Here is a 14,544-nt window from a genome sequence, read left to right as displayed (position 1 = left end):
AGAACTGGCGAATAGAAACTTAGAGACATTTGACCACACAGAATAAATAATAATTAAGTAATGTACCATTTTATTCATTTAGTAAAGATTTTTTTACTGTGTAGTACCCACCGTAAGAAACGACGGTAGTTCAGAAAATTCAAATCTCGGTAAGAAAATTATAATCAATAACGACTATATCCTTGAGTTAAAACTAGTTTAAATGTGTAACATCATTGCTGTGATACAATTAATGACACTGATAAAGTCCTTTTATTTGAACGTGTGCTACTTACAAAATGGAACAATGCTCTACAAAGCCGGGTGCAGACAGGATTAGATGGCGGCTAATCAACGACAGTCGCTTTGACAATGTTATCTTCACTAACAGACTACGATTTATACTTCGTCAAAATCTGATACGATTCACTCGGTGCATCAAGAATTTCATGAAACAAATTAATTAAGTTGCAAGTTTAAAAATGGAATGGAAGTTTTGAATTTTTTAAATTATAATACAATTTTACCGCGCAATATCATCTTACAGTGATTTGGAATTCTTTAAAAATAGAATACAATTTTACCGCGCAATACCATCTTAAATAATGATTTTGGAATTTTTGAAAATAGACCACAACATTACCGCGCAAAACCATTTACAGTGATTTTGGAATTTTTAAAAATAGAACACAAATTTACCATGTCATAACTTATAGTGATTTTTTAACTTTAAAAATAGAATACAATTTTACCACGCAATACCATATAGTATTATTTTAATGTTTTTTTAAATAGAAAAGACGCATTATGCTTATAATAGCAATGAGTGATGGACGTGAGTAATAAAAGTAGGTTATAATTATATCTTAAATAGTATCTTCATTACAATTGGTCTCACCATATCGACCTATATTCATTTACACAAGGCTAAATGCAACAAGCGATCTTTTCGGTCAGGCAAGGGCTTAGAGAGCAAAAAACGTAAGAAATAAGTAACTCTCAGGGTAGATTCCTTAACCGGTATAATTGATATATCAGAAAATCTGTCTCTGGGTACTTCTCAAACTTTAATGCCTTTTTAAGTGGCAATATTTAATTTAAAATTAAAAAATATATATCTACGAAGTTATATGACCTCAAATCTTCCATCTGGCATCTCGGCGGATACTTAAAAAAGTAAATACAGTGTAAACTCAGCGTGGGGCGGTTTGTACCACCCACCGGAAGTATATTGAGCAGCTTATAAGGCGGGCGGATAGCCAAGTACACACGATAATGTCTTGCTTTATTCTTGGACGTATATTACAGTTTTGGTTTTAAGTATTATTAAGCTTTGAGCTTTCCGTCGTGTCTTAGTGGTTGAGGAAGTTGCTTTATTGAAAGACTCCCCCCGGTACTTTTTCCAGCGGATATTATTTCGGATTGGTAGGTGTTGGTACGCATTATATTTAATTATCATATTGTTACGAAGACAGGTTGACTGCTATCTTTCTAGATTTTTCCACTGCTTAAAGAACTTCTCAGCAGGCTGTAATATGATTTCTGAACGTTTCAGGAGAGGGTCAATCAGATATCAGAAAATTGTTAGTTTTCCTTTTGTAAAGGGAAAAAAATCAGGCAGTTTTATAACATGTGTCGACTACACACTGGTAAAGTTTTCAGAAAACCCGTTATTAGGCGTTTTGAAAACTCGTTCGATGAAGAAATATTCTAGACCTAATATTCTAGGTGTGGGACAAAGGCGGAATGATAACCAAGAGAGAGGGTAGATCGGAACCTTCTCGAAGCCAGACCGTAACCGAACGCCGTACGACAAGGACAGAGAAAAGACAATGTGCAAAAGACATAGAGAGTATGTACGTTCTCTAATTGTACAATCTCTACTCAGTAGCAATCCAGTCTAGAGAGTTCTCGAACATCACTCAGGATTATTCCCAGAGAATTATAAGCGAGCCGAATTAATTCAGTTTCGAATGCAATTTCAAGAGGTAAACACCGAAGAGATAAAGTGCGATTATAGTTAAGATAAGTCATAAAGTACCACTGTACTTTACTAAGTACAGTGATACTTTATGACTTATCTTAACTTTAATTATTCGCACTTCACACTTGAAGTGCAAGTAATTAAAATTATTAGTGACAGTATTTTGTGTGTGTAAAGTGTGTGTCATTACATTGGTGTTTTTTGTGTAAACAAATTCCTCACTGATTTGTTTAAAAATTAAAGTTATTAGTAATTACACAGTGCATTTCTGTGCGTAATTTTCGGTTTTTTGCGTAAACAAATTCCTCATCGATTTATTTAAAAAATTAACCCTTGAACAGATCTACGGCGTTTTCTAACCGATTAGAGCTCGTAACAATATTAATATATTTTACCAAAGACAAAACAAAGACCTTGTATGTAACTGTTGTAATACTACATAGATACTGCAAAAGCTCTTATACCAAAGACATAACATCACATATAATTCGGACATTTTTGCAGAGCTGTCACGAGGGACGGACATGAGCTGAATTATTATGTTAATGGTTGTCATTTGAGAAGCCGACATTAATATTTATGACACGTAGGATCTGGACATTGCTTTTGCTGATTTTAAAGTTATGATTACGATGTCCATTAACTTGCTGTAACGACTCACCATTAAAAGGAAATTCGTGTATCTAGTTGAACATGTTTTGAAGCCCCATTAAGGTCTTGAGGCATAACTTCGGGGCTTTTTATAATTTTTGACGAGATCGGTCGGATGCAAGTTTTGGCTCTAAATCCTAGCGCTAAACCAACACTGATGTGCAACAATTCGCGCCTTTTATCAACACCCTGTAATATAAATATGTTACCTTATAATAAAATTAAAATAAGTTTATTCATAATAAGTTTGCATTACAATTTGGAAGTTAGATTTGGAAACCCTTATAAATAAAAAATATAATACGTGACACTTAATTTCTAAACAAACTTACTAATTTTTTTGTAGCCTTAACATTTTTTTTAATTGTGGAGGGTGAGCCTAATTAATTTATTATAAATGAAGTCTGCCTGCATATTACATCCGGCGAAGTCAGTGCTTACTGTCTGCCCGGCAGTTCTATGTACTTTTAAGATTAAGGACATACAGCTTTCTTACTCTGAGTTGTAAATTGTATATAGATAAACAAGGGCTTGAATGGGCAACCTCCCGAGCTACTAGCCTATCACTATGCCAAAGAGTTATAGAACTATCTATCAATTTTTATTCGTAGTTCTACACTGGAAGAAATTACCTGTTAGAGGTAAGGTTGCCCGTTGCTTATAATATATGAAACCGGTCTTTTTATATGTTTAGTTTTTTTTAATGTAATAGGAGGCAAACGGGCATCTGATGTAAAGGTATATCGCCGCCCATAAAACCGGCCGGCCGGCCTTTCAAGAAATAGTACGCACTTTAAAGGACTCTAAGTCGAATTGGTTCAGATATACTTCTGTGGGCAATGTTTAATGAAGTGTAAATAAATAAATAAAACCTATACTAGAACATAAACAGCTACGTAATTTGAGAATCTTAACAAGCCAATAATAACAAGCAACAAGATATAATATGAGAAGATTTGTCATGATTATACACAGCTTCGCTGTTAGAATGTATATAATATAGAAAGTGTAGACAATTTATATGATTCCATACAGATTATTTATCAAACATAATTCTTAATTTACTAGCCGTTTTATTTTTATTTAGGACGGCGTCAACAGTCTATATTGGCGATTCACATTGACAAAGTCTACGCACTATAACCTTTTTCTGTCTGTTGTATCTGTTTTACACTATCGCTTGGAATAACGTGGTACGAAAACTCAAGTATCGGGATAGAAATTGATATTTACGTGCTAGGATTATAGTCGCAATGAAAAGAAAACAAACCAGTGGCTGTACTTTTGAGGCAGACCTAAACAGATCAGAGGCAGATGAAACAGACTCGACTTTTTGGGTCTAAGGTAAGCCGGTTTCCTCACGATGTTTTCCGTCACCGTACGAGAAAGTCCATTAGTGCACAACCGGCGATCGAACCTACGACCTCAGGGATTAGAGTCGCTGATACCACTAGGCCAACACTGCTTCCATTTAAACTAAGCTACATCATTCGAAAAATCTCTCAATTAGCTATAATTATCAATTTGGTCAAACAAAATCATTACACGGTTTTCATTATATACAATTCTAAAACTTTTTCTTATCTTTTTAAAAAAGATAGTTTTACTTTTGAAATAATTATATTTTTTTTCATATATTGTACATGGCTAGACGGACAAGCCATGTATAAAAAACATACAGAGATTTTTAACATGGTTAACAGAACCAATTTAGTAGATCTGTTAGAATATAAATTTGCCGATTACGTAAATGGTTAAGATTATTTCTCTAGGTACTTATAACTATTATAATTTAATGTATAAAACAAATTATATGACACTTATTATCCGACCTAACTATCTCCATAGTGCCCGCCAACCAAGCTCTTTCGTTCTAGCAAATCGATTTAAAATCGAAAGGTATTGTCTATGCTCATATACGCTGACTTTGCTTTATTGCTGCGCTACCTATGAATGAAACTTTATTATAATTTTAAGATTTTTACCAAAGACATTATCATTGATATTCTAAATCTACATCAGATTTTATATTATATACAATACTAAAGCTGTCTTATTAAAAATCTATATTATAATTAGTTTAATGAAAAACTAGCAAAGTACATGCAACGTAAGAAAATATTTATATTTTTATTGTATTTCGTATTGAATAACTTGAAAGTTTTACGCCTACGCTGCGCTACCATTGAGTTTTTTTTTTTTGAGTACCATTTTTTTCAAAGTGTTATTAGAATACAGTATATGACAATAAATAATAGATTTCTGTGTTATTTGTTGAATTACTTATTTATTATTCATTTGTTTCTTTGTATACCTTGTTTTCCTTTTGTGCTATGTAAGTGGCCGTTCAAGAATTACGTAAGCCGGCAAAGCTCTCAAAAATAATAGTACATAAACGTATTAATTTTTTGTAGGAGTCATCGAAAATGCATTTCATTTTAAAGCATAGACAATGTGTGGGTAATATGTGTTAAAAAGTAAATAATTACTGTTGACGTAATCACCAAATAAGAAAAACAAAGATTTTATCTGTGCATCTTGCTAAATGCAATAAATTTGTTTTAATTGTAATTTTATTAATTTTTAATTGCTTTTATTATTACTACGTAGGCTATAAATACTGTATATTTGATTGTTATGTAAATGAACGTTAATATAACAAACAAAAAAAAATTATTTTAGTATATTTTCTCATGTAATGTTCTTGATGAGAAATAACCCGGAATATAATAAAATATAGTAATAAATTAAACATAAAAAACAAATTCTAGTTTCAAATTAAGTCAATTATTTAACAAAACTTTATTCCGAGCGCTCATAGTTTTGTACGATAAAGTTCGTTCTATTTTGCTAATTAATAGCTGCCGTCAGTTATTTAGTATTGCCAGCATCGTATTACGAATAAATCAATTGATTAAAACGTAACTACTGTACCTTTTCTATATAAACAATTAAGGCTTTTGAAATATGACCTCCATTTAGATTGTCTCTCTTGTATTGAAATCGGATAATCGACTAGAAATACTACGAAAAACTTTTAGAGTAAATTGATATGATTCTGCAAACCTAGATTAGCTACGATTGCAGACTTAGTAAATAATTCTTAAGTAAAAAGAATAATAGTAATTGTATGGCTAATTTAGAGCAGAGCGCTACTCCGGTGTGTTTGGGAATTACCAAGCAGACGTTGTTCAAATACCATTGGTTATAAAATAATATACAAAGTTGGGAGGGCGATCTACCAAAAGGATGGAGAAGATTTGCCAAGGATAGAGAGACATAGAAACAATTAGGGGACGCCTATGTCAACAGACAACCTGACCAAAGTGGTTCCTTATAAATTTATTACTTTGCTACGTGAATTAGATTTAAGTATACTACTATTTTATAAGAATAGCATGTAAGTTAAAAAGATCAGTGAATGCAGGGTTTTTATTATTATTATTATTAATATACAAAGTCTTCATGTATCATAAATCGTTATATTACTATTTTAGTATTATTGCATTTTGTAATAGGTACAATATTTATCTATTTCATACGCTTACAGCGTAAACACACTTACTTAAACTAACACAAGGATAAGTACCGACAACCTTCGGTCACCAATTATTTTACATTTAGATTATTTTTGAGTAAATTATATTATATTAAAATATTGCAGGGCAACGCTTTCATTATTTTAATATATATTATACTCGTGCGAGATCGCAGCCTCGATCCCCGGCTATGCACCAATGGACTTTCGGTCTATGTTCACATGTAACATCTACTCGAACTGTGAAGGAAAACATCATGAGGAAACCCGCGTGTCTTAGACCCAAAAGTCATCGTTGGGCTGTGGCTTGTAGCGGCTGATCAACTACTTGCCTATAAAATTAACAAATAATCACATACAGAAACCTTAGGCCCAGACCTAAAAAGGTAGTAGCACCACTGGTTTTCTATTTATATACATAGGAGCTTTTTTTAAATGTATAACACTACTCCCCTGCCATAGTGTCCAGGGACTTTTTATCTCACATTTTTTCCAAAATAAAAACAAGCTACATTTAATTAATTTCACTAGTTCGCGAATTCTATAGGATCCGTCTCTGTCAAATTCAGTACGTGTTTTTCAATATATTTTTAAGATTCCACCCTAAAACTTTCAGCTCGTTTAGCCCATAAAATTCCCGATATATCAGACAACGGATGTACACAATAAAGCCAGCTCCTTGAAGCTAACCGTCTCTGGCAGGTCGCAGTTGAGGCCTGGCAATTTGGCGGCCATTTGGCGCAGTGCCAACCTAACAACCCAATGTCTTAACATTTTGTTACCATGTTCGCCAATTCTCCCGTAATTACTGTTTTGCTAATTATTTGTGAGATGCACTGGTTTGTATGGCAACATTATTCTGAATTGTTTCAAGATTTTGTATTGAAATGATTTGCTCTATTTGTTATTTTTTTGTTTTATGTTTTTGTAAACGAATATTTTTTCTAAAATTTGATTTTAATATTTAACCAAAGCCAAAGCCTTCAAGATCGAGCGTTCGTGTCCCAACCCTCGTGCGTTCTAATTATTTTGCATTTAAAAACACAAATAAAACACTCACTTGTTGTTGAAAAATCAATGTCGGGTACATTACAACGATAACCTACTTGTCTGTTATGAAAAATAAATGATTATGAAACAGATACAGAAATGAGAAGAAATGGCTGTAGCATCATTGGAGTTTTATAAAAATTAAAAAAAAAACAAAGGCGCTTTTAGGTCTAACGGCACGGCCCCAGATTTCTGTATCAGCTTCATGATAATGATTAAATGTTATAGGCAAGTAGGTGATCAGCCTTCTGTGCCTGAAGCACGCCGTTGACTGTTTGGGTAGGTAAAGGTAAGCCGGTTTCTTTACAATGTTTTCCTTCACCGTTCCAGTGAATGTTAAATGCGCACATAGAAAGAAAGTCCATTGGTGCATAGGGATCAACGACCTCAGGGATGAAAGTCGCACGCTGAAGCCACTAGGCTCACACTGCTCACTAGTGTTAATACTTCGGCAATTTCGTAGTACTGCATTAACAAATATTATTCAAAGCCAATGCAGAAACATAAACGCTGGATTTATAATTATAATTTAGTCTACGTTTGTTCATATTCGTACCGCTGTCAAAATAAGCACCTCTGTTAGGATTAAGGATGCCTTCATGCAGTAAAACAATAAGACCTTAAAATCTCCGTATTAGATTTTTCGTCGACTACCTTGACGTTGCAAATTTTAATATTGAATGTTTTAGACTTTAGATTAGAGATTGCCGTTAGAAGGGAGACTTACCCTACTTATAAATACATTTTTGACAGTCGGGAGCCATACTACTCAATCTTGCTCTAAACGTATTCGCTTCAGACTTTGAAACAATCTAATTATTTATTTACATTGATTTTAGCTTATTATTTTACTGTACGAACTAGCGTTAATAATAGCTCGTAAAATAGAGACTTTTTATTATAGAACATAGAGCTCAAGAAAACATCCTACCGATGAATATAAGGCCAGCAACGAAGCGAAGGCTCTGACACTTTCCACTGTATCGCTTAACGTCAGCCTCCTGCCCGTTTCTTAAATAAAAAAAAACTAAAAGGGTTTTTGGATCACGTCCTTTGGTAGTGCGTGTATTAGGAAAAACTACTGCATGCTTCACTCTCCGTTAAGCCAACCACGTTCATGCCATGTCAGTATTGCAGCTATGAACTAATTAAAATATTTCCCTTCCATAAAGGAAACTCGCAATAATTATAGCGTTTTATAAAATTGTTAAATTAGCCCGAAACAAATTGAAAAACCGTATACCGGCAGAAAATAATGACAACTAGCCATATTTCGCATTAAATTTGAAACTTGTGACATTAATTAAAGGAATGCTTAAATAAGGAACGGCTTATTTGTAATAACAGTTTATTTATGTCCTTCTTAAATGTAACTGGACTAAAATGCCGGAAAATGTGGACTGCCGACAGTCCAAAATAGCACTGCCAGCAGCAAACCCGTTACTAGAGAAAACGACTTTTAAGCCTCAACAGAACTAATCTCAAATCTCAAATAATGATAGGCACAATTACGGGCCACTGTCTTCTTAAAAACATCTCTTTGACCTAAGCGGATCAGACAGTCTCTTGTGCAGAGAAAGTTGCAGCCCAGAGGAATGAGTCCCCAGTGTAGCTTCCCAACGAACAGAAATCCACGCAGCTGAGAGGTTCGCTCCGTGAAGCCTGCGAAGTGCCTAGGAAATTGAGCTTCTGGAAGAAGCTAGACTGGCTTAATTAAAATTGAATTCACACTACTAGCTGGACTTAAATATGTGCGACTACAATGGTTGGACCGCTTTTACGCTACAATGCGCAACCGAGCTTTATCTCTGGTAAGGCGCATACGAGGGAAACCCTGACAGCATGTTTGATTGCCCTTACATGGGACATTGCATTGGACTGCTTCCTTTCTATGATTGACACTTTAAAGCTACAAATATAATATTTAGGACATTATTGTAACTAACACAATAATAACTAATTGGACTTATGATTGTCTGTTTTAATAAATATTAGGTCCTTACATATGAAATTGGCGTATTTCGTACTAGCCACTTTAATCACGATGTTCTCCTCTTTGGTAAGGAATTCCAAATTCAAGTTTGTACAGCTATTTTTCGTTTTTGGTTCCAACGTTTTCGTTCTGGAAATTTCGACCTGCAGAACAAGCCCCGTGGACGGCCTGAGACCCAAGTTGATAATGAAGTATTGAAGGCTATTGTGGAAGCGGATCCATCGCAAACCACGTCCGAGTTAGCTGCAGGCTGCGGTGTTAGTGATAAAACTGTTTTAATTCACTTGATGCAAATTGGGAAGATTAAAAAGCTTGAAAGGTGGGCACCTCACGAATTGACTGAAGCAAACAGGCAAACGCGCGTCGACTGCTCCGTTACTGAACCGGCACAATAATGAAGGTAAGTTAAACCGAATCATTACCTGTGATGAAAAAAGGATTCTGAGCGCTTCCGATTAACGCAATGGTTGGATCCTGGCCAGCCAGCCAAATCCTTCCCCAAGCGAAAATTAACCCCAAAAAAGTTACTTGTAAGAGTTTGGTGGACTAGTGCCGGTATTGTTCATTGCAGTTTTCTCAAATCTGGCCAGACTATTACGGCTGATGTCTATTGTCAGCAATTCCAAACCATGATGGAAAAGCTAGCGGCTAAACAACTGGTCAATCGCTCCATGCCACTGCTACTTCACGACAACGCCTAGACCAGACAGACAGCAGAACCAGCAGAACAGACGGCTACCAAATTAGAAGAGCTTCAATTGGAATGTCTAAGACATCCTCCGTACTCCCCGGACCTTGCTCCAACAGATTATCATTTTTTTCGCAAGTTCTTGCAAGGGAAAAAATTTCAAATCGCCTTCACAGATTTAATTGATTCCCGTCCGATTGTTTTTTTTTTAGTAAAGGGATGTATGAACTACCTATTAGATGGTAAAAGTGCATAGAAAACAATGATGCATACTTTGATTAATTAAATATATTATATTTAAAAATATTCGACCTCCCATACAAAACGCCAATTTCATATGTAAGGACCTAATATATTTTTATTATTAGATACTGTTATATACTTGATACATTTTAAATGTATATTTCATTAATATCTTTGCAATTAAAAAGAGGGGCAGAGAGTTTCTTACCAGTTATTATTGCTCGCTCTACGCCCTTTTTTTAAGAACATGGAGCAAACGGGCAGAAGGATCACCTGATTTTAAGAGATACCGCCGCAAATTGACTTGCGAACTGGTAGTAAATGTAAATTTAGAATCAATTTCATATCTTTTCTGTTGACGTTCATAAGTGTACTTGGTTGCCTACAGAATTAAGTTATTTTGAGTTTGAGTTTATCGGTTAAATTGTGCCTTACTCGAAACTTAGTCCTAAGTATGACTATCGTTTGTCAGAAACATATGCTTAATAAAGTTTTACTCAGTTAGTGATGCACAGGTTTCCAGCGGATAGCTGGAACAAAGTTAGTATACTCCATTGGTATTACATTCTACATTTTATAATTTAACCAGTAAAAAACCATTAGTTAGTAGAGTGGCGGAGAGTTTCTTAGAGTTTCTTTTCTGCCGCTTTAAGCTCTTGACTTGCGAACTGGTGGTAAATGTAAATTTAGACTAACATATTTTTTGTTGACGTTCATTAGTATATTTAGTTACTTATATGAATAAAATTATGTTGAGTTCGAGTTAATATAATTAAAATAGGTAAGTGTTGCGCCAGGCAGCGTTGAACGAATTGTTAAACAAATACGTAAGGCTCAAAATAAAGTATCAAGACCAAGCGACATTCTTAATAATTAAGGGGACGTCGTCATAAAACGAAGTTTTTTTCAATACTGTTTGTAATAATAAATATAATATATATCAAGCACTGCTCCGATTATCATTAAATGTTTTGATCTTATTTCGGTTAATAATTGAGATTCATTCTATTTCTTTTAAAAATTATAATTTGATTTGATTTGTTTAACTATTTTATAATTTAGTGACATTTCTTCACGAATAAAAGTACGAATATCGTTACGACAATCAGAGCCGACCAAATGCCTCAAGCGGGGATGAGGCGCCATCTTATCTTCAGTAGAACATTGTAGTGATGAGACGTTGGACCGAGTTGGGTCTATGTGATTTGTGGTTAAGTAGATTGATTAAAATTGAGATCAGTGCCTTCAACACGCTGTTTGTTATAATTAAAGCTAAAGTGTTATTTATAATGATTAAAGGAATCAATCTAAATTAATAATCGATAATTATTCTTGTCTTTTGTGCTCGCACTGTACCCACATGACGACCACTAAGCCCCCATAAATTATATACCACAAATAACAACTACAAAAAAAAACAATACTAAACATATCATATTTATAAAACATTACATTTACAAAAGTAAAAAGTCTATAAAAAATATTATATACGTAATACCTAATTCGCCTGTGCTGTGGTGTGTGAAAATGAGGGTGTGTATGTGGGGTGTGCTCATGATGAAAGTCATTTAGCGATATAAAATTTTAATAACCTTTGTTGTTAAAAATAAAATTTTAATAAGATTTAACGTTATTAGTAGGAATGGACTAAACATTTTTTTTTAATATAAATGTGGAGGAAACCTGGAGTAGGACAGCCAAACATAAACATAAAAGTACTCATTTACTTATAGGAGCACCATTTATATGAGACATATATAGGCAAAAGAAATTCCTTGTGAAACGGGCAGTGGAAGACTTTCAACCATCAAGGTGATGTTGATGAAATGATTTCACAAGGATTGCATTATTCATTGTTATAGTTTTATTCTTAGTTTAAATTTTGGATTAATACGTTTTCTATTTTATTATTATTATGTTAATAAATAAATAACCTACATTAGACTATAGTAATAGACACTGATTGGATTCAATTATTGGTAGCGTTGCCGTCGTTTCAGGGACCTTTAAAATCAAGAATAAGTTTGTCACACTTACTCATTCACTCATATGCGGTACACACCCACGCGCACCCACACACGTAGGTATGCATTCACTCACGCGTGTTGTAAACTTTTTAAATAAATGGTTTTTAAAAAAATATTACGGAATTTACTATTAAGTATGTTACGCAAAAATTGACACGGTTACATAAAAGAGTTCCCAAATCTTACACACAATGTATTGTTTATAATGAAGGAACATAAATATTTTAAACATATAAACGACTGTGTTATGACTTTAACAATGAGATAAAACCCCACTTAATGCAGTCTTTTAAAATTAAACAGTTATACGTTACAATGTATTTTATCGTTCGTAATTACTTCTCATTACTCGTAAAAACTCGTGGTTTAACGGGTAAATTAAATTTATGTACTACAACGGTTAACTTTTATTTCGACATTATGATTGCATGATTTACAGATAGAAGACATTGTTGTTACGTTTATTTATAATTTAACTCGGTTAACAGTTTAACTATGTATATTTTTGTAATTTGTGAGTATGGTTTTTGTTCGTCGCCCTGCACATATACACGTCCCGTGGCACGACTGCCTCATGGTGGAGGGTTATATGGGACTCGTTGCTGTGCATACGCACTAAAACCTCACGGCGCCACCAGCAATCACCAGAGGGAGAATACGGTTTTAGCATATCCTTGTCTGCATCCCGCCACGCGAATGACAATGATAATCTTAAGTGTAAAAATGTTGCGAAAACTGAAATTGAAAACAAACTTTCCACGTACAAGTTTCAAATTAAGTATTTGCGATATACACGGATTTCTTTAGACTATTATCATAGGTTTATAGGTTAAGAAATTGTTTCGTTATTACCTTTATTTGAAAGCTTAATTAAAATACTTATATTTGCACAATGCTACATAAACATACAAAACTGGCATTACAATGTTTACTACGCAAATGCAAACAATGTTCATGGGTTCACACAAATTACGTAGAGTTATCGTGAGTAGGTATACTAGCATATAAGTAGTGCTTAAAGAGCTTTATTTCTCATGACAATAAAAATGTATTTTATTTACATGAGAAACTTAATATGTATATATGAACGAGATATACGTGGTCATCAGTCGTCCCAATTTTAGTCTAATAGGCTCTCTCGAATTCTGATATGTTTCTTTAATGCGCTTTTGAATTGGTTAAACGCGCTAATACTACGAATGTTAGACGCTAATTGATTAAATAATTGCATACCCTCATACTTTACTAACAATTCAATTAAAATATTTTATAAACATTTTATTATATAAAATTTTAAAATAAGTAACAAAATCCCTTAACTTTATCACTTCGATCAAAAAGAACATAATATGAATAGGTTGTCTGCACTCAGTTTGTCACCACAGACGTCCCGCAAGCCCGGTGCCTCTGAAACCTTGTATTAAGTGCTCCATACTTCACTAAGGAATAAATTACTTCAACATTTTATAATATCGAGTAAAGAGAACGAAGCTTTTTGTAGATATTATTAAAAATGTACCTATAAAGTTAACTTTTAATACCTCATAAATTATGCAACCCTATTTTTGCACTGGAGTTTATGAGTACAGTGCCACATACTTTTCTTGGCCGGTGGCTGAAATCGGTACCACCGTCGCCATTTTGAAATGTCATGTCATTTCTTGGTGTGTACAATAAATAATTTTACTATCTACCAACATCTAATAAAATCTAAATATAATGCATTTATTTTTATTTATTGCATTATTAATTACAATGGCAAATAATTATCGAACGGATCCGATTGCTAGGTATCTTAAATGATATTATATTAATAGTACAGGTAACAAAACCTATCATTTCTGTTGTTCTGTTACATTTATTTAAGCCTAGAATTATATTTTCTAGATACTAGTATACAATTTTTTATGATGACATTTCAATAAATGTTTAAGCTAGCTTGCATGACTTCAAATTATTCTCTTTATGGTTAATTTTTATTCATTGGCAATACTAATATTCGTGACAGCGACGCTATTACCGGCCAAACGTATTTTCTTTATAGACATTGACTAAGGAGTCTATTGCGATTAAGGTTTTTTATTAAATAAGTACTGAAGACAGTTGGATATTTGGGTATCATTTTATGTGCAACTGAATTTGGCCAAATATTTATTCGCCACAGCATCTTATAAAGCTTTTCGAACTTTATCGTCAGACATTGTAGTTATATATAATAATACGATACTGAATAATTTAAAAACACAGTGAAATATAAAAAGTAATTGCACAGTGCGTTACCGTTGTGGTTAGCAGTGTCTTTCGATAATCTTATTTAACTGTATATTTTTTCTCATCCTTTTTCCTGTCATTTTTCACAACAAATGTTATTGTACGTCAAACCGTGTCAAG

This window comes from Pieris brassicae, chromosome 6, assembly GCF_905147105.1.
Source record: "Pieris brassicae chromosome 6, ilPieBrab1.1, whole genome shotgun sequence".
NCBI classification, from domain to species: domain Eukaryota; kingdom Metazoa; phylum Arthropoda; class Insecta; order Lepidoptera; family Pieridae; genus Pieris; species Pieris brassicae.
The sequence above is the reverse complement of the archived record's forward strand: the minus strand, read 5'-3'. Positions refer to the sequence as shown.